An 18831-nucleotide genomic window follows, 5' to 3' on the forward strand; every position below is an offset into this window, starting at 1 on the left:
GACATACCCCTAGGAATTACGACGGTTATCCTATATGACTCTTGGTAGTCTATATAAGGATAGTTTTGCATGAGATTGAAAACTTATTCTCACTCAAGCTTTCTAAGAACCCTAGATCTCTTCGATCTTCTCTTTAAAAAATCTTTGTTCTTTGTGTGACTGTTCATATTCTTCTGAAAAAATGGGAAACAAGAGAATCACGCTTGGTCATTATACTCTACAGATTGATTTCTCCTCTGTGTACATGTTCGATCAGCAAGAGGTGGTAGAGATGTTCAGAACCCTTGAATACTCTAGTCTCGGAAAATATCTTGGAGGGCCATTCATCTTCCATGAAAAAGAAGTAAGGGAGTTTTTCAAATCGACAATGATGGGGGGCGAATCTATTGTAGCAACCGTGAATGGTACCGAAATCTCCTTCAACGAAGCGGCCTATGCGGAGTTATTTGAACATCCATCGGAAGGGCATACTTTCAACTTGCATCTGCCATCGGAGGTGACAGAAGAAATGAAGAAGGTTTTCTCAGCCGACGGATCGGCTATTCGACTCAACGGGAGAAAGAAGGCTCTCAAACCATAAATTATTCTATTAAATGACGTTGTGGCTAAAGCTCTTCAGGGGAAGGCAGGGTCCTTCCATTTATATAGTAAAGATCGATTTGACTACATGTCATCCATCTCAAAAGGGATTTAGGTCAACTGGGCTTCAACGTTGTACCAGAATCTTTGTTTTGCAATCAATCAAGAGAATAATGAGCATAAACTTTGCTGCTCAACTAAGTTGTTTGTTGGAGTATTTGGGGGTCCCTATGGAGGATTCAGAACCAATCAACACAACCAGGGTGTATACTGTCTTCACAGTTGCTAACACCCTCGTCAGAATGAAGAACATTAAAGAGTAGCTCTTGGGAGCTTCAAGCCAACAGACAGGTGGAAGGTCTGTTACCCGGTCCAAACATCCAGCGGCTTCTGTCCTGTCTACAGGAGCCAAACAATCCAAAACTGTCAACGAGTCTGAGGCTAGTTCTACCAGCCTTAAGAGCTCTTCGAAGAAGGATTCTGGAATAGTCGATTCTAGAGTCAGGCGAGGTCCATTCGAACTTGTCACCATCCCCATGTCTCCCCTGTCTCCAGCTACAAGTCAGTTGCAAAAATCATCCAGGTCCTCTGTTTCGAGAGGAGAAAAATCAAAGGCGCCCTGCGCGTCTAAATCAGTGAAAGCGTCATCGAAGGTAACCACTCTCCAATCTCTGGCCGAAGTGCCCAAATTCAATGTTCCTGAGATGGAACAAGATAAATCTGATTTTACTCCTGTTGAGGAATCCGCTGCCGGCCGACTGTTGAGCCAGTTGGTCCAAATTCTAAATTTTTTGATAGGGTTTTATCTCATGTTCGTCAACTTGATCTAGTAGCCGCTAGTGCAATAGAGTTCATAGAACTAGAGAAAGGTGCAGTCCTTACCTTTGCTGCTGGTGGTGAATTTGAAAAGGCTACTTCTATGTTAATAGAAATGCCTCACGTTCCCAATCTTTCCCAACGGAGTCTTTGGTGACTAGCAAGTTAGTTCTAGCCGAACCTAAGCCATGACTCTTCATCAAACCTTTGTTTGCCCATGAAATCATGCGTTCCACAAGACAATCCGCTGAAATCGTTTTTGGGGAACCTAGACCCGCTCCAAAGCCCGTTGAGGTTATCAGAAAGGGAAAGGACATTGTAACCAATAAAAATGAGGAAGTTTTTGAGGCAACGTGTATTGTTGACCTTATGATGAATCAGGTCAAGGCAGCTGCTGCTGAAAAGATAGAGATCTTCAATACTTGGGTCCTAATTAGAATGTCGATTAAATATGATGGGGTCATCAAAGGCAAAGGCATAACCAGTCAATGGTTAAAGCTCGTCAGAAATGAGAAGAGAGTCTTGAAATGGGCCAAGACTTCGGAGGTGTATGAAGCTCTTAAGAGAAAAGAGCTAATTGAAGAAAATCTGAGAGGAAGAGCTCTCTTTTCAATTCTGCAGGCCGGAAGAGCTAATTTCAACCCTCTTGATAAGAGTACTAAAGATGAAGAGAAAGCCTTGAAAAGGTTGGACGAGATTATGGAGGATTACATTTCTATTGTTACCCGTTATGTTCATAGAGCAAATTGCTCAGGAGCTAGTCCTTTTGAAAGCTTTTCAGATGAAGATGAGATCATGGATCTGTCCGATGACTGTAACATTGATGAAGATGAGCAAGTCGCTGCTCTTTTTGTTGAAATGGGAAGTTTCTCAGCAGAGGAGAAACGTCTAATGGCTCAACCTTAAATGAAGAAAGTTGTGGAACTTATTCAAACTAGCCCGTCTATCGAAGAAGAAGAAGATGTTGAAGAGCCTGTTCAAGCTCTTATTTCCCGTGAAGAAAAAGTGGTGGAATCCCTGTCATCGGAGCAGTGGCCTCTCCAGAAAAGGAGGCTGATGTTGTTCAGCCTAATATTGTTCATTCTGAGGGGGAACCCTCAAGAGACGAAGAATCGGAGAAGAGTTCCTCATCTGAGGGGGAACAAGTTAAAGATAGATCTTCAAAGCCTTTACCATTTCCTGGTATCAATGCTGCAAATATTCATGAAAATATTCTAAACCCATTTCATGATTCAGGAAAACTTTCCGATATAGTTCACAAGGTCTGAGAAGTTGGTTTGGAAGAAGAAGAAGAAAAATCTAAAAGTGACTCAGAGAAGGATGAACCCGAGCAGTCCATATAAGTTCATACCCAAATCAGTCATATTTAGACCGTTCAAGCAGATTCGCAAGAAATATCATCCAATGAAGGATCTTCGGCTGAAGGTATAAAGCTCATGAAGTCCATGACTGCTTTGATGGCCACTCTTCAGAAGAATGTGGAAGAAATGGGATATAATATGGTGAAAATCATGAAGACCCAGAAAGAGGACAAGAAGGAATTCATTGATCTTCTTAAAACCCACAAAGAAATAGAGTAGATGCTGAAGAAGAACACGTATGAAGTTCATTTGGTCAACAAGACATATTTCAAATTTGAAAAGAACCTCTTCAAGCGACAATTCGAATTGCTTGACATTGAAAGAGCAATCAATGTTGATCTTCAACGTGAGGTTATGTATGGAATAGGCTTGATTAGAGATCAGATGGTTGAAGTTCAAGGCAACATGAGAAGAGCAGATGCTGAAAGATTAGAATATGCTGATTCTGTTGCAAGGAAGTTTCAGGCTGAAGAAGACGCCAAGGCTGTTGCTGAGAAAGAAAAAAATCTGATTTCTCAAGGTGAAGGCAATAGAGATAGAAGAGGTGATGGTGTTTCAACTGGCACCAGGTCCAGGCGAAAGCCAACCACTGATGATAGCGACAGACCGATTAAAAGAGGCGGAGGTTGCAACAGTGATCGCTGTGGCAAAAACACTGGCGGAGCTCATGGTGGCCGAAGTGATGGAGCCGCTCGTGGTGGTAGAAGTGATGGAACTGGTCGTGGCGGTCGTCCTCTTCCTCCGTTTCAAAATTTTTTAACTGTTGAAGGGATGAGCGGTGAAGGATTCACCTATCCAATTGATCCACGCATGAAAAGGGAAGAACAATAATCTCCTCTCTCCTCCCCTGTTAGTTTATGAAATCTATTCCTTGAATTCTGTTTCTGAATACTGGGTTTGGAAAATGGTTGTGTAAGATGGATGAACAAGTTTAACTCTCTATTTTATATGATGGATGTTTAATTTGTTATCTATGTAAAGTTTTAACATCATCGTCAAAAATGGGGAAATTGTTGGGTTAAATTATATTGACTAAGTGTCAAAGTAGTTTGTCTATTGGAATTTTGATGATAAGTGTATATAAAACTCAATCAAAGCCGTCTAATTGTTTTTGATACAGGTGTATCGAAAACAGGTTATATTAGACTAAGTCTTAATGAGATTCATTAGACTGATTGGGCATTAGATGCATTGAGTTAGACGTAGTTAAACGTGCAGTCTAACAGACGAAGTTAGACGTGCAGTCTAACAGACGGAGTTAGACGTACAGTCTAACAAACGGAGTTAGACGTGCAGTCTAGTAGAAGGAGTTAGACATGCAGTCTAACAAACGTAGTTAGACGTGCAGTCTAACAGATGAGAGTTAGACGTGCAGTTTAACTCCTTTAAATTAGTCTGAAGGGATGTATAGTTAGACGTGTAGTCTAACTAATGAAAGTTAGACATGTAGTTTAACTCCTTCAGATTAGTTTGAAGGGATGCGTTATTAGACGTGTTGTCTAATCTCATTAGACCAGGTGGTCTAATGGATCCTGCTATTAGACGGGGGCGTCTAATTTCATTAGTCGAGGTCGTCTAATTGAAATACGTCTATTGTTATGCTAAAGCAATTGCTTGAAGCTAGCACCTGTTTACCCACGATTAACTAGCTGTACGCTAGTCCTGCTCCACTTTCTAATGAAAATTAGTACGACAACCTATTGCAACCAATTGATTAATTCCACGTAAGCAAATATTCTTCCCACTACTTGTTTTTGTAGGAATATCCTTGAATATTTGGCGCACTACCAGATTGGTACGGCCACGATCCTAGTGCTCAGAGTCTGTTGTGTACTATGGAGGCGTTCCAATGGAAGCTCGCCACATGTCATTATGAAAGATTCGACCGTTGGTATATGCTTCTTATTTAAAGATTCTGAAGGACAATGGAAGAATAGTCAGAAGATAATTTGTTGAACATTGAGAAATATACGCGAATATTCAAACTGTCATATAGAGAGAACTACTTTCTTGTTTTACTGTGTGTTTATCAAGAGAGAGTTAGAATCAAAGCATTGTTTTAGCTGAGTGATATTCTTCATCATATTGTAAGTTGGACAAAGTCTGTTCTATTCAATAGTGAGCTATTCGTGCAACTGTATTTGATTCGAAAGTATAGTGAATCCTTCCGGTGGTTAGAAGAAGGAGTGACGTAGGAGAGTTAGCTCCGAACATCCATAAACAAACTACTGTGTCTTTTTCATTCTGTCATCCTCTTATTCTTGGTTCTAAGTGTTAGGATCGGGGACGCCCTTGGAGGACCGGGGTGTTTCCGGTTTTTGGGAAGGGTGGCCGCTTACACAACACACAACACTCTTTGGTGATAGTCCGGTTAAAGACTATAACCGTTCTCAGCACTACACAATCTGTCACAGACTCTTGAACCGGGTTCAAGGGCGGAAATGTCTGTTTCAGGTTGAAGCAACGAATGCGACTTTTAGATGATGTTTTAGAAGGAGTAGGTTTTATGGATATGAGTGACCGGTTTTAGGAGTATGATTGGTTTTGAGGTTAAGGTTAAGTAAGCAAGAAATGAAAGCAAAGGAAAGAACACGAGACAAGAGATTTGTTTATGGATGTTCGGAGCAAACCCTCCTACGTCACCCCTTCTTCTTAGGTTATGAGAAGGATCTCCACTAACTCTTTAGAGTTACAATTACACTTCCGGTCGAGCCCAACTTCGCTACTCGCCGGTTACACCAAACTCACACTTTTGATGTAATACACCAACACAACACAATAACACACAAAGAACTTCCGGTTTTAGGCACACCGGTTTTGGAATACAGGACTTTATCTCTCTAGAATTTAATGCTTTATGACTTTCAGAACTTATGATGCTCACAACTACAACTGCCGAACTGCATTGAATGAAGACGTTTCGACTTCCTTTTATAGCTGAAAGTAGCCAACGGTTACTTTCTTCTCTCTCTTGCGGATTGGTCGATCATTATCACGCCTGTTTGCAGAAAGGTTGCTTGCACGCTTCAACTTCCTCAACACCTGGCATTAATGCAGGTGACTCTGAGCATAGGATGACATAGCCGGTTTTCAGATTGTGACACGTGTTGAACATCTACTACCGGTTGTCAGCATCGGATCAACAAAGCATCATTGCTTTCCTCGCATGCTTCTGATCGGATCTGATCTTCTTTTATTCTTTCAAGACACGTTTCTTCCGTCATGGTACGTCACTCTTGAATTTGAATCTTCTGACTTTTGTTCTGAACCATCCGGTTTTTGTGCCTTGTGCTGTATCATCCGGTTGGAGAGTATAATCTTTCTTCTTCGTTAACCGGTCGCTTGAGAAAGTAGAACCGGTTCCTCTGATCTTTAACTTGATCACTTGAGACTGGTTTCTTTGAAGTAGTAGCAACCGGTTTTTGATGCCCCAACCGGTTCATACGGTTTTAGAAGTACATGCACATGAAGTTTAACTTCTGTTTAGTTTGTCTGGCCGGTTCCAAAATTAATCTACTTAATTTTTCTATCAATTTCTCCCTTTTTGATTATTTAGAATAAATATTCAAAAATTGTAATGTATGGCCGGTTCCAAAATTAATCTACTTAATTTTTCTATCAATTTCTCCCTTTTTGATTATTTAGAATAAATATTCAAAACATGTAATATATGGCCGGTTTAAAAAATTTGCTTAGTAGCCAGTTTAGAAAAATTAATTTACTTAATTTTTCTATCAATTTCTCCCTTTTTGATTATTTAGAATAAATATTCAAAACAGGTAATGTATGACCGGTTAAAAACATGAGTTTGATCGTTTTGAGAAAAATATGTTAGAACCTATTAGAAAGAACTAAGTAACCAAGTTCTGAAACATAATAAAACATAATTGTTCAAAGTAAACAAGGAAAGAGGTTTAGGGCTTGGATGATCCCCCCTTGTGTTGCTCCTTTTCCAGCTCCTTCTCCAACCGTCTTCTTTCTTCTTCTTGCCTTGCTCTGTGTTCTCTATCACGTCTTTCGGCATCGATCAGCACACCGGCCCATACACTTGAATGACCGGTGCCCTTATTCTTGAGATTGAAGTTGGCACAAACTGGCTTTGGTGGTGGAGGCAGTGGAGCATTTGGAGGTCTGAAGCTTGGAGTTGCTGTGGATTCTCCGGTTGTCCTTCTCTTCCGTTGATTGAGTTCCTCCGGATCTTCTTCTTCTTCTTCATCAAGCGATTGTGCATTTATCACGACTGGTAAGGCTGTTTTCTGTTCTGCCCTCTTCATCACGTTCTTAACTGCACTTCGCTTCTTCTTGTTCCTTGTATTCATGGAGTGGGACGGTTGAGCCAGTGGAAGTTCCTGGACGTTGGCCTGCTCTTCCTCGTTGCATTGTTGGGCAAGCACATAGTCTTTATCTTCAATTTCCTTCTGTAACCGTTCCCTTTCTATCTCTTCCTCTTGCAGTTTCTTTGCGGTTTCAGCATCCTTTTCGATTTGCGTCAGAGTTGTGGTGTCTTGAACCTTGGACATTTCCCCGATTTGAATAGCCATTGCCTACAGCATGTCAACTAATGGAGCGGTTGCGGCTTTGACGGACTCGGCAATCATGGCTTTTACTGTTGTCTGCATGGTCGTGTCCATCATGGTTTGTAGAGAGTTTGACAGTTTATCTTCAGCCACTGCAATTCTTTCGTCGGTTACGGCTTTAAAATTTCCAAGGCATGAGTCAACTGTTTCAGCCATCGCTTGCTTGATTTGATCTATGTCCAGAGCTTTGACCGGTTGAGAGGCTTCTTGTTCCAAGTTTTCAGAGGTTCCGGATGTCTCACCACTTATAAAGAATGGCTTACTTTGATATAACTCGGCATTGTTGAATTGACGTTGGCAACCTTTCCACCATTGCATGTCAAGACGATCAAGATTTCGCACAAGCTGTTCTCGTACCCCAAGAAATCGTTCGGCCATCCTCATTTCGATCGGGTTTAGCGTCTTTCCTTGGGTTTCTTGAAAAGCGTTCTCAACTGCCTGTAACCGAGCATTTTCAAGGATTACCGGAGCTTTGCTAAACGCCGGTTGGATTAGGTTGGTGTTAGCTAGGTTAAGTGCCCTTTCTTCCAGCTTGATGAGCTTGTCCCACTGTTTGTTGCCACTTAAACCTGGAACCATGTCGGATAACTTGGTTTCGCATCGGAGCTTCACCCACAAGATGTATGGCGATAGCGCATCACTTGCACCTTTGTTCATATCTTGAATGAGTTCCTCGAAGATCTCATTTTCTTGCTCTGTGGTGTAGGGAACCTCGTCCCCGGTTATGGCTTCATGTTGAGGATTGGTTTGCAGCGTGCCTGTTCCGGTTGCCGTTGTTTCTTCAATGAGAATGCCTTTGCCTTTGTTTACCTGAGTGGAACCTTCAGGTGTTGTGGCCGGTTGGATTTCCAAGGCTGTCTTCCCTCCTGCGGAACCGGAAGGTTCCTGTTCTTCAATATTTCCCTCCTGAGCCGGAGGTGCAATTTCTGTTGATTTGGTCGTCTCATCGACCGGTTGAACTTCTGTCTGATCAGGTATTTCAACCTGATTGTCTGGCTTCCGACGACTTGAAACATCGTCCTCTTCGGTTTCCTTTGTGATCTCTTGGACCACATTATTGATTGCTTCTGAGGTATTCAAGCCCACATCGGCCAATACCTCTCCAACTCGTTTACTCGGTGACTTGGAGTTTTCAGAGTGAATGGTTACCTCTGCTTCCTCCTTGGAAACTGACTTGTTCTCCTTGCTCCCCGAAGATTCGGTTTGCTTTGGAGAATGGGATGGAATGGGAACGGGAATGACGGTGTTGAGTGAGATGGGCTGAAAGACATCTACGGTTCTTTCCGGTGGATTGTCCGAGGAAAGCGTTTTCTCGGAGTCCGCCGGTTTCTTTGAACTCTTCTTCGCAACTACCTTCTTCCTCCTCTTCGGTTCTGGTGGAACTTCTGCCTCAACCGCCTTTCTTGACGGTTTCTTCTGTCTGGTTTCTTCTTCAACTGGAACCGATGAACTGGCTCCCTTGGATGATTTAGTCTTTGAGGATTTAGGTTTGATCGCCTTCTCCGGTTTTTCGATCATTGACTCAGAGTCAAGAATGTTGGAGATCGGAAGCGGTATGCCTTCACCGAGTTCCACTTTGAGAAACTCAAGAATTTTGACGATTTGCATAGCATAGGCCTGCACCCGGCCATCTTTCTTTATCACCATTTGGCAGAACTCTTCGTATATGACGTACCCCCAGTCCACCTTGTCACCGCGGACAATAGCCAGCAACATTCTAAGTTTAAATTTTGTGAGGTTATCGAAATTACCTCCCCTTCCTTGGATTGATTTGGCGATGACGGTCACCAACCATCTATATTCCGGTTTGAGCTTGATCTTCCGGCTGTTGTGGATCACCAGATCCTGACCTGAAAAAGATACCACCAACCGGGCAGCATTTGATTATGCCTCGGTTAAGTCAATCTTTAGGTCCGAACCTGTGTTGGGCAGACCAAGTGCTTCCGCAAAAAATTTTTCGGTGATGAGAACGGCCTTCCCGCTAACAGTCGCCGAGATCTTCCTCTTCGACAGCGTCGCCGTCACCAAGAATTCCGTCACCGCCGCCGGATGGATTATGAACGGACCAGAGAGGAATTTTTCCAACCCAGATTCTCGTAGAAGTTGAAGAACAGCCTTGTTCTTATCGTCAGCATGCTCGTCAATATCTGCGAAATCTACTTGTAACATCCATTGAAATGGAGCTTTGCCTAGATCCATGATGGTTTTAAAGATAGAGGATGGAGAACGATGATGATCGGAGAGAGGAAAGCTTTTGAAGTTCTGGAGATTTTAGAGAGAGAAAGCACATGTGTCGAATGGGCTGATTTGAACTTATATAGATGGCGGTTCCAAGCGGTTTTGAAGATGAACCGTCAATTTGATGTTTTTGGCGCCAACTTTCCCTCCAAAAAGTTACTGCCGTAACTTTCGGCGGTAAAAGCGGGATTTCAGTAGGCGGTAAATTTTGAGGAGTAAAACTATGGGCGGTTTAAATTTTCAAACTTTCATCTTTGCTCGAAAGTCCGGTTTTACTTGTCGACTTGCTAACCAGAAGTTTTAGGTTAACTTTAACATTTTGTATAAGTTTGAAAAACCGGAAGGAATGATAAGACAAAGGAAAACCGGAGACTTTTAAGGATTGAAATATTTCATTAATAAGGGAAGATGATTAACATTTGGGGCGGTTCTGGTCGTACAGCAAAATGACCAGAAACCGAAAAGAAAACGAAAAGAAAGAAAATTATTCTGTGAACCATCCTCCTTCCAACCTCCTTTCATACCACTTTCCAATGGTGTTTTGAGGAAACCGTTCCTCAATTCTTGTTAACCACTTGTATATCATTTCTATGGTGATGGTGTTGGATGGTCCAACCGGAACACCGGTTCCAAAGGTTGCGACGCTTGGACATGAGAAACCGGGTGATTTGAGGAGCGTAGCTGATCTTTCCTCTTTTACCGGTCATAAGCTGCTTCAGCTTATTGAAAAGATAGGACGCCCAGTTGATGACGGAGTCGCGGATGATGGCTATCATAATATCGAATGCCTCCCGGCTGTAATTCTGGTTGGGCATTCGGCCTATGATAGACCTTTGGACCAGATCGTGAAAGAGCTGGTAGTGAGGGGCGAGATTTTCTTTCTTCCCAAAATCCTTAATATGAGTGTAGGATGAAGAGAAGATCTTGAAGAAGGTTTCCTTAGCCGGTAAATACGGCGTCGGAAAATCAGAGAAACCTTCGGTCGGAAGGTGAAAGAAGGTGGCGAATTCCTCCTCAAAAAACTGGAGGAATTGACCGTCGATGATGGTGCGAATGCTGCCATCATCCAGAATGGCACCGTTGTTGTAGAATTCGCACACCTCCTCCACGAGGATGGTGTCCGAACCTTTGAGAAAACCTTGCAAGCCAGATTCTATGATATGCTGAAAATTGCAGTCATAGTAGGCGCTATCCTTGATATCCTCAAAATCAATAATAAGAGTATTTCTTAGCTCGGCAGATATGGTGATGAGTGGTGGAGAAGATTTTGAGAGAATTCTTGAGCTTTCGAGTTTTTAGAGAGAAGAATGCTTGAAGGCGTGTTTTGAAAATGGAGGTTGAGTCCCCTTTTATAGCCTGGAATGAATGAGAGCATTTAATGAGAGGATTTGAAAAATCTAGCCGTTTATGCTTAGTCATTAATGTTTTTGTGATTTTCCAAGAGCATAAAGACATGTCTTGTCAAATCAAGTCAGGCATGCTTTTTGATAATGATAATTTGTGTTTCCAAGAGTGATATGATTTATTTTGATATGACGCATTGAATATTTTAGATTTTGACTTGGAAAGGAAAGAGATTTGATTCATTAATTGGAGTACCAAACCGGTAGTACAGCAAAAGTACCGGTTTTGTGAAAAGAAAAGAAAGAAAGAAGGAACAGGTTTAAACATTTGATGACTCAGCCGCTTGAGCATTTGATGCCTCGGCCGCTTGGATTCTTCTGGCTTTGACAGCTTCCCACCGGTCGATCATCTCTTGTACTCTTTCCTTGGTGAGCACGTGCCTTGGGTGAAGAGTGACGAAGGGTCCGGAGTGGATGTCCAGACTTGCACAGAAACCGCTCAGCTGAGGAGCGTAGCCGGTCTTGTTGGAGAGAAGCATCTTCTTCAGGTTACTGAAGATGATCCAGGACTAGTTAACCGGTGTCCCTACCGTTACGGCGATCATCATCTCGAAGACCCTTTGGGTGTAGTAGTAACTCTTTTCTCTGCACAAGACAGATTTTCCCAGAATCTCGCAGAGAATCTGGTACTTGTGAGAAAGTTGACTCTTAGCACCCCAGGGTTTAACCGGGATGTCAGATCCTGAGAACCGGCGACACATTTTTTCCATTGTCACCGGGGAGTAGGTTAGGTCGGTTACCCCTTCATTGGGTAAACCGCAATATACAGCGAAATCCGTCTCGCTGAATAGGAATTTCTAACCGTAGACCTGTGCAACGAGTATATCTCGATGCACCTCTTTCGCGGTCTCAAAGAGTTCTTCGACCACAAGGTAGTCGATGATGAACCTGTTCTCAAGAAAGCTTCTTAGCCCACTCCTTTCTATGGCTAAGAACATTTCCTTTACTTCATGATCCTCATATTGGTAGATTGATTCAAAATCTGCCAATAGGATTTTCTTGGCTAGGGAGTTGGTATTCATGTTTTTGAGAGAGAGAGGATTTTATCTCAAGAATGATACTTGTGAATAGTGAACTTGTGATGTTTTGAAAAGGATTAAGGATGGTTTATATAGCCCGGGGATTCGGCTTGGTCTTTAATGAGGTTAAGCATGCCTGATGATGTCATCAGCTATTTAATAGACTTAACTTGTTGAAGTAACTAATGGTTATTTCCAAGGTAAATCTAATTATTACTAAGATAGCAATGATTAAAAAATATCTATTGACAAGATGTGAGTCTCCCTCTCTTGATGATGGACACATGTCGTCATCTCGATTGTGGTAGACTTGTTTTTATTAATTATAGGCTTCATTTTTCAAAATATGCATGAAAACTTAGTCAGACATCTCAGGTTAACCGGAAAAGTTCATTTCATCAGACTAGAGTGCATATGTACTAAGCGGTTTTTCATGACCGGTTTTAGTAGGATATTTCCATTTATGAAGAAAAAGTTGATTAATGTCAACAGTTGTTCAACTTTGGATTTGTTTTATCCACTTCAGCCCGGTTATTTCAACCGTATAGTAAACATACATTTGATTTGAAATTATGAAGTGATCGGGCATAACCAGAGACTTCCTCCCGGTTAGGATATTTGATTTATTAATGGCCTATTTGAGTATGGTTTGAGAAGCTTTTGCTTCTCCCTGAACACATATCCCGGTTTTATATATAAGCATGCATTATGATTATATCAATTGATTAAGATTAGTAAGACCCAAAATATTTCGAAAATGTGAAAACTTAGCTTCCTGTAGCGGTTTCGTGAATATGTCCGCTACTTGTTGCTCGGTCGACACATATTCCAGCCGGATGTGTTTCTCCTGAACATGCTCCCGGATGAAATGATGTCGAATGTCGATATGCTTTGTTCTTGAGTGCAACACCAGATTGTATGTAATTGCTATGGCGCTGGTGTTGTCACAAAAGATTGGAGACTCCTTGGCTTCTATTCCGAAATCCCTAAGTTGCTGTTGAATCCAGAGGAGTTGTGCACAGCAGCTTCCAGCCGCTAGGTATTCCGCCTCTGTGGTTGAAGTTGCAACGGATGTTTGTTTCTTGCTGCTCCAAGTAACTAACCGGTCACCCAGAAACTGACAGGTTCCACTTGTACTCTTTCTGTCGATTTTGCACCCCGCGTAATCGGCATCTGAATAGCTTATTAGATTGAAGCTCGAGTCTTTTGGGTACCAAAGTCCCACTTCTTGAGTTCCCTTCAAATATTTTAGGATTCTTTTGGCCGCAGTGTAATGAGATTGCTTTGGATTTGCTTGGAACCTTCCGCATACTCCAACCGCAAACAGAATGTCAGGTCGGCTTGCAGTGAGATACAGCAGCGATCCGATCATTCCTCGATATGCTGTGATGTCAACGGCTTGACCATCATCATCTTTGTCCAGCTTCACGGAAGGACTCATTGGCGTAGCCGCTTCGGCACATGTATCCATCCCAAATCTCTTCAGCAGTTCGGCTGTATACTTTGGTTGACTTATAAAGATTCCGGCTTCAATCTGCTTAACCTGAAGTCCTAGAAAGAAACTCATTTCCCCCATCATACTCATTTAAAATCTATCAGTCATCATTTTCGAAAACTTATCACATAATTTTGGATCGGTTGACCCGAATATGATGTCATCAACATAAATTTGAACAAGTAAAATTTGTTCCTTTCTTTCAAATTTGAAAAGGGTTTTGTCTACCGAACCTATTGTAAATTTGTGATCAAATAAGAATTGTGTCAAGGTATCATACCAAGCTCTTGGAGCTTGTTTCAAACCGTAAAGGGCTTTATTCAGCCGGTAAACGTGATTTTCATGTTCTGGATTTTTAAAACCTGGAGGTTGGTTAACATACACCTCTTCATTTACTTTACCGTTTAGAAAAGCACTCTTAACATCCATTTGATAAATTTTGAAGTTTTTAAAAGCTGCATATGGTAAAAATATTCTAATGGCCTCAAGTCTAGCTACAGGGGCGAATGATTCTTCAAAATCAATGCCTTCTTCCTGTTTATAGCCTTGAGCCACTAACCGGGCTTTGTTCCTCGTAACTAAACCGTCTTCATTGAGTTTATTTCTTAATACCCATCGTGTGCCTATAACCGGTTTGTTTTTCGGTCTAGGGACTAGGTACCAGACTTTATTTCTCTCAAACTCGTTTAATTCCTCTTGCATTGCCAAGATCCACTCTGGATCTGACAGTGCTTCATCCACCTTTTTCGGCTCAATTTGTGATATGAAAGCAGAGTTTCCATAGTGATCCAAATTTTGTTGCCTAGTTCGGACGGGTGAGGATATGTTACCTATTACTAGTTCAAGAGGATGATTTTTGTTCCTTCTGAGGTTAATCCGAGACGTGTCTACCAAGCTTTCGACTGGCTGATCAAGGTTAGACTGATCGGTAGGCTGAACAGAGTCAGACCGACCGATTTCTTCAGTAGAAACTGAAGCGTCAACTTTCTGCGGTAAGGCAGCTTGATCAGGCTGAATTTCAACATCAACCGCTTGGTCCTTGACAAAGCGTCTAAAAACCGGAACCTCGTCTTCATCATCAGAATAGATATTGAAATTTTCCATTCTGTTGTGAAGGTCGAAGGGTAATGCAGTGTTTCGCTCAACCGATTCATCGAAAACAACGTGTGCGGTTTCTTCAACTGTTAAAGTCCTAGTATTGTATATTCTGTAGGCTTTACTCACAGCTGAATATCCCAACATTATTCCCTCATCGGATTTAGCATCAAAAGCGGTCAAGTAATTCTTGCCGTTATTGTGAACAAAGCATTTACTACCAAAAATTCGAAAATACCGTACACTTGGAACTTGATCAAAATAAATTTCAAAAGGAGTTTTCGAAAACCGTTTAGTTACTAAAGATCGATTTTGTGTATAGCAAGCGGTGTTGATAGCTTCAGCCCAAAATTTTTTAGCGATACCCGAATCAGCTATCATTGACCTTGCGGCTTCCTTGAGAGTTCGGTTTCTTCTCTCAGCCAGGCCATTTTGTTGAGGAGTTCTGGCACTAGACAACTCGTTCCTAATACCGGAATCATCAAGAAAAGTAGTTAAATTATTGTTTATAAACTCAGTTCCTCTATCACTTCTGATTTTATTTACTCGAATAGATTTTTCATTTTGTATTCTCAAAATCAGTTTAATCAAGTTTTGGGTTGCTTGATTCTTAGAAGCTAGGAAAGTGACCCAAGTAAATTTGGAGTAATCATCAATAACCACCATAGTATAATGCATGCCTCCTAAACTGGTTACTTTAACCGGACCAAACAGATCCATATGCAAGAGTTCTAAGCATCTTTCAGATTGATAATTTCCTTTACTTTTGAAAGATGATTTCACTTGTTTCCCCATTTGACATGCAACACATACTTTATCTTTTGAAAACTTAACATTTGGAAAACCGTGAACCAGTTCTTTGGAACAAATAAAGTTAATCGTTTTGAAATTCAAGTGATTTAACCGTTTATGCCAAAGCCAGTTTGGGTCATTTCCGGCTATCATACACACAGGTTTTTCGAAATCTGTTTTCCAATTTACTTTGTAAATGTTTCATATCCGGTTACCGGTTAGCAAAGTGTCATTATCTTGATTTTTGACCAAACATGAGTTTTTATGAAATTCAACTTTGTAGCCCACATCACACATTTGGCTTATGCTTAACAGGTTAAAGCTTAGTTTTTCTACCAATAGTACATTATTTATGGATAATTCAGGACAATCTTACCCTTGCCCACGGTTTTACCTTTTGAGTTGTCCCCAAATGTGATGAATGCTCCGGTTTCGTACTTGATGTCGGTCAGTAGCTCCTTGTTTCCGGTCATGTGCCTTGAGCATCCACTGTCCAAGTACCATTCAGAATTCTTTAACCGGTTGCTCTTCCTAACCTGCAACAAACAATTATTTACACCTTTTTGGTACCCACATTTAGTTGGGTCCATGGTTGATTAGTCCCTTTGGGATCCAGACTTGAATGAGTCGGATCACTTTCCCGGTTATTGTTTTGATAATATTTGGCTTAACTTCTTGGTTGTTGCTCAAAAATGCCTTATGTGGTGATGGGCTTCTTTGATGTCGAGTTTTATTTGTTTTACTTGGTTTCCGGTTGACTTTCCTTCTCTCAGGATGAAGCCATTTTTCAGATTCGTTAGGGCCGACATACTTAAGCGTTTCTTCCGGTTTTAGGTTATTTTCGGTTTGAGAACTTTTAAAAAATTTTATAAATGGAAGATTAATTTTCGTTAGTTTCATCCCGTTAGGTTGTTTTGTTTCATTTTGTTTAATTGGTTCATAGCCGATACCATATCTACATTTCGGATGTCTTTTATAGTTACACATTCGTTTCACTGCTTGACGTGATCTCTCCCACGCAGCCGTGACGTACATTGCTCGTTCATCGGTTTCGGTTACCGGTTGAACTGTCTTCTCATTATCGGAGAATAGTTCATCCGGTTCATACGTTTCGATTTCACATGTTTTATCATATACATTATTTGTTTGTTCGGTTTTAGGTTCTATAGGAGTTGGTATATACGCAGATATATTTCTAAACTCAGCAACCATTTGGTTGAGTGCAGAGACTAGGTCTTCTTTAGTAAACTCATCAGAAGAGAAATCAAATACCTCTTCGTCGTTTGCCATGAAGCAGGTTACTTTCTCTTCACTATCTTCATTATTGGAGTATGCCCACTCGCTTCCACCGTCGGATGCAATGAGTGCTTTTTGAATCTCCTTTCCTTCATCAGCATGTTGATCATCGTTTCTTCGGTAGTCATTTCGTTGGTTATTGTTGTTTCCCCGATAATTGTTTCCTTGATAATTGTTTCCCTGATACCGGTTGCCTTGATAGTTATTCCCTTGATAATTATTTCCTTGATAGTTTCCTTCCGGTTTTCTATCGTCTCTTCTTGGTTTTCTACACGCTGACCTGAAATGTCCAAAACCATCACGGTTATAACATCTCTTGTTTGATTTATCTACATAGTTATAATTAAAATCATTATTAGATGGTGGCTGGCTCTTCTTCATGAATTTCCCGAATTTCTGAGCTAGCATCGCCATCACATCGTCGGTAATTTGATCGGTGTTTTTGACTGGAGTCGGTGCGGTTGATACTGGAGCCGCCGGTTCCACCGATGTGACCAAAGCTCTTGTTGCGGTTGATGTGGATGCTTCATCTTCGATCCGAGACTTGATCTCGAATTCGTATGCTTTCAAATCCTCAAACACATCATGCAACTTCATCTGCCCAAGGGTGCTTGATTCCCTCATCACCATGGTCTTGATATCCCACGTGCTTGGCAGTGATCTTAAAGCTTTGATGATCACTTCTCGGTTGTCATATTTCTTTCCGAGTGTCTGAAGCTCGTTTACTACACTGGTGAACCGGTTGCTGAATTCCTTCATATTTTCTCCCGGTTTCATCCTTATGTTTTCATACTTCTGCGTAGCCACCAAGATTTTGTTCTCCTTGGTTCTTTCGTTTCCCTCGTGGATCTAAATGATCATTTCCCAGGCTTCCTTTGCATTTTCACACTCTGATATTTTGTTCAAAGTGTTGTTATCTATAGCCTTATAGATATGCCTCATGCAATGGTTATCCAGATTACTTCTTCTCCGATCTTCACTCGTCCATTGGCTTTCCTCCTTGTTGATCTTGATCGGTCCCTCTTTCAGGACTCGGCTAATCTCATCATCTAACGTAATCAGATGTAGATACATCTGTTTCTTCCAACTGCTAAACGCTTCGCTGTTTAGCATTGGCGGCTTGTCGCTGTGGGTCATGCTTCCCATCTTCTTAGGTTGCTTGAGTGCTAAGAACCTCGCTCTGATACCACTTGTTAGGATCGGGGATGCCCTTGGAGGACCGGGGTGTTTCCGGTTTTTGGGAAGGGTGGCCGCTTACACAACACACAACACTCTTTGGTGATAGTCCGGTTAAAGACTATAACCGTTCTCAGCACTACACAATCTGTCACAGACTCTTGAACCGGGTTCAAGGGCGGAAATGTCTGTTTCAGGTTGAAGCAACGAATGCGACTTTTAGATGATGTTTTAGAAGGAGTAGGTTTTATGGATATGAGTGACCGGTTTTAGGAGTATGATTGGTTTTGAGGTTAAGGTTAAGTAAGCAAGAAATGAAAGCAAAGGAAAGAACACGAGACAAGAGATTTGTTTATGGATGTTCGGAGCAAACCCTCCTACGTCACCCCTTCTTCTCAGGTTATGAGAAGGATCTCCACTAACTCTTTAGAGTTACAATTACACTTCCGGTCGAGCCCAACTTCGCTACTCGCCGGTTACACCAAACTCACACTTTTGATGTAATACACCAACACAACACAATAACACACAAAGAACTTCCGGTTTTAGGCACGCCGATTTTGGAATACAGGACTTTATCTCTCTAGAATTTAATGCTTTATGACTTTCAGAACTTATGATGCTCACAACTACAACTGCCGAACTGCATTGAATGAAGACGTTTCGACTTCCTTTTATAGCTGAAAGTAGCCAACGGTTACTTTCTTCTCTCTCTTGCAGATTGGTCGATCATTATCACGCCTGTTTATAGAAAGGTTGCTTGCACGCTTCAACTTCCTCAACACCTGGCATTCATGCAGGTGACTCTGAGCATAGGATGACATAGCCGGTTTTCAGATTGTGACACGTGTTGAACATCTACTACCGGTTGTCAGCATCGGATCAACAAAGCATCATTGCTTTCCTCGCATGCTTCTGATCGGATCTGATCTTCTTTTATTCTTTCAAGACACGTTTCTTCCGTCATGGTACGTCACTCTTGAA

This window comes from Impatiens glandulifera, chromosome 1 (genome assembly GCF_907164915.1).
Source record: "Impatiens glandulifera chromosome 1, dImpGla2.1, whole genome shotgun sequence".
Taxonomy (NCBI): Eukaryota; Viridiplantae; Streptophyta; class Magnoliopsida; order Ericales; family Balsaminaceae; genus Impatiens; species Impatiens glandulifera.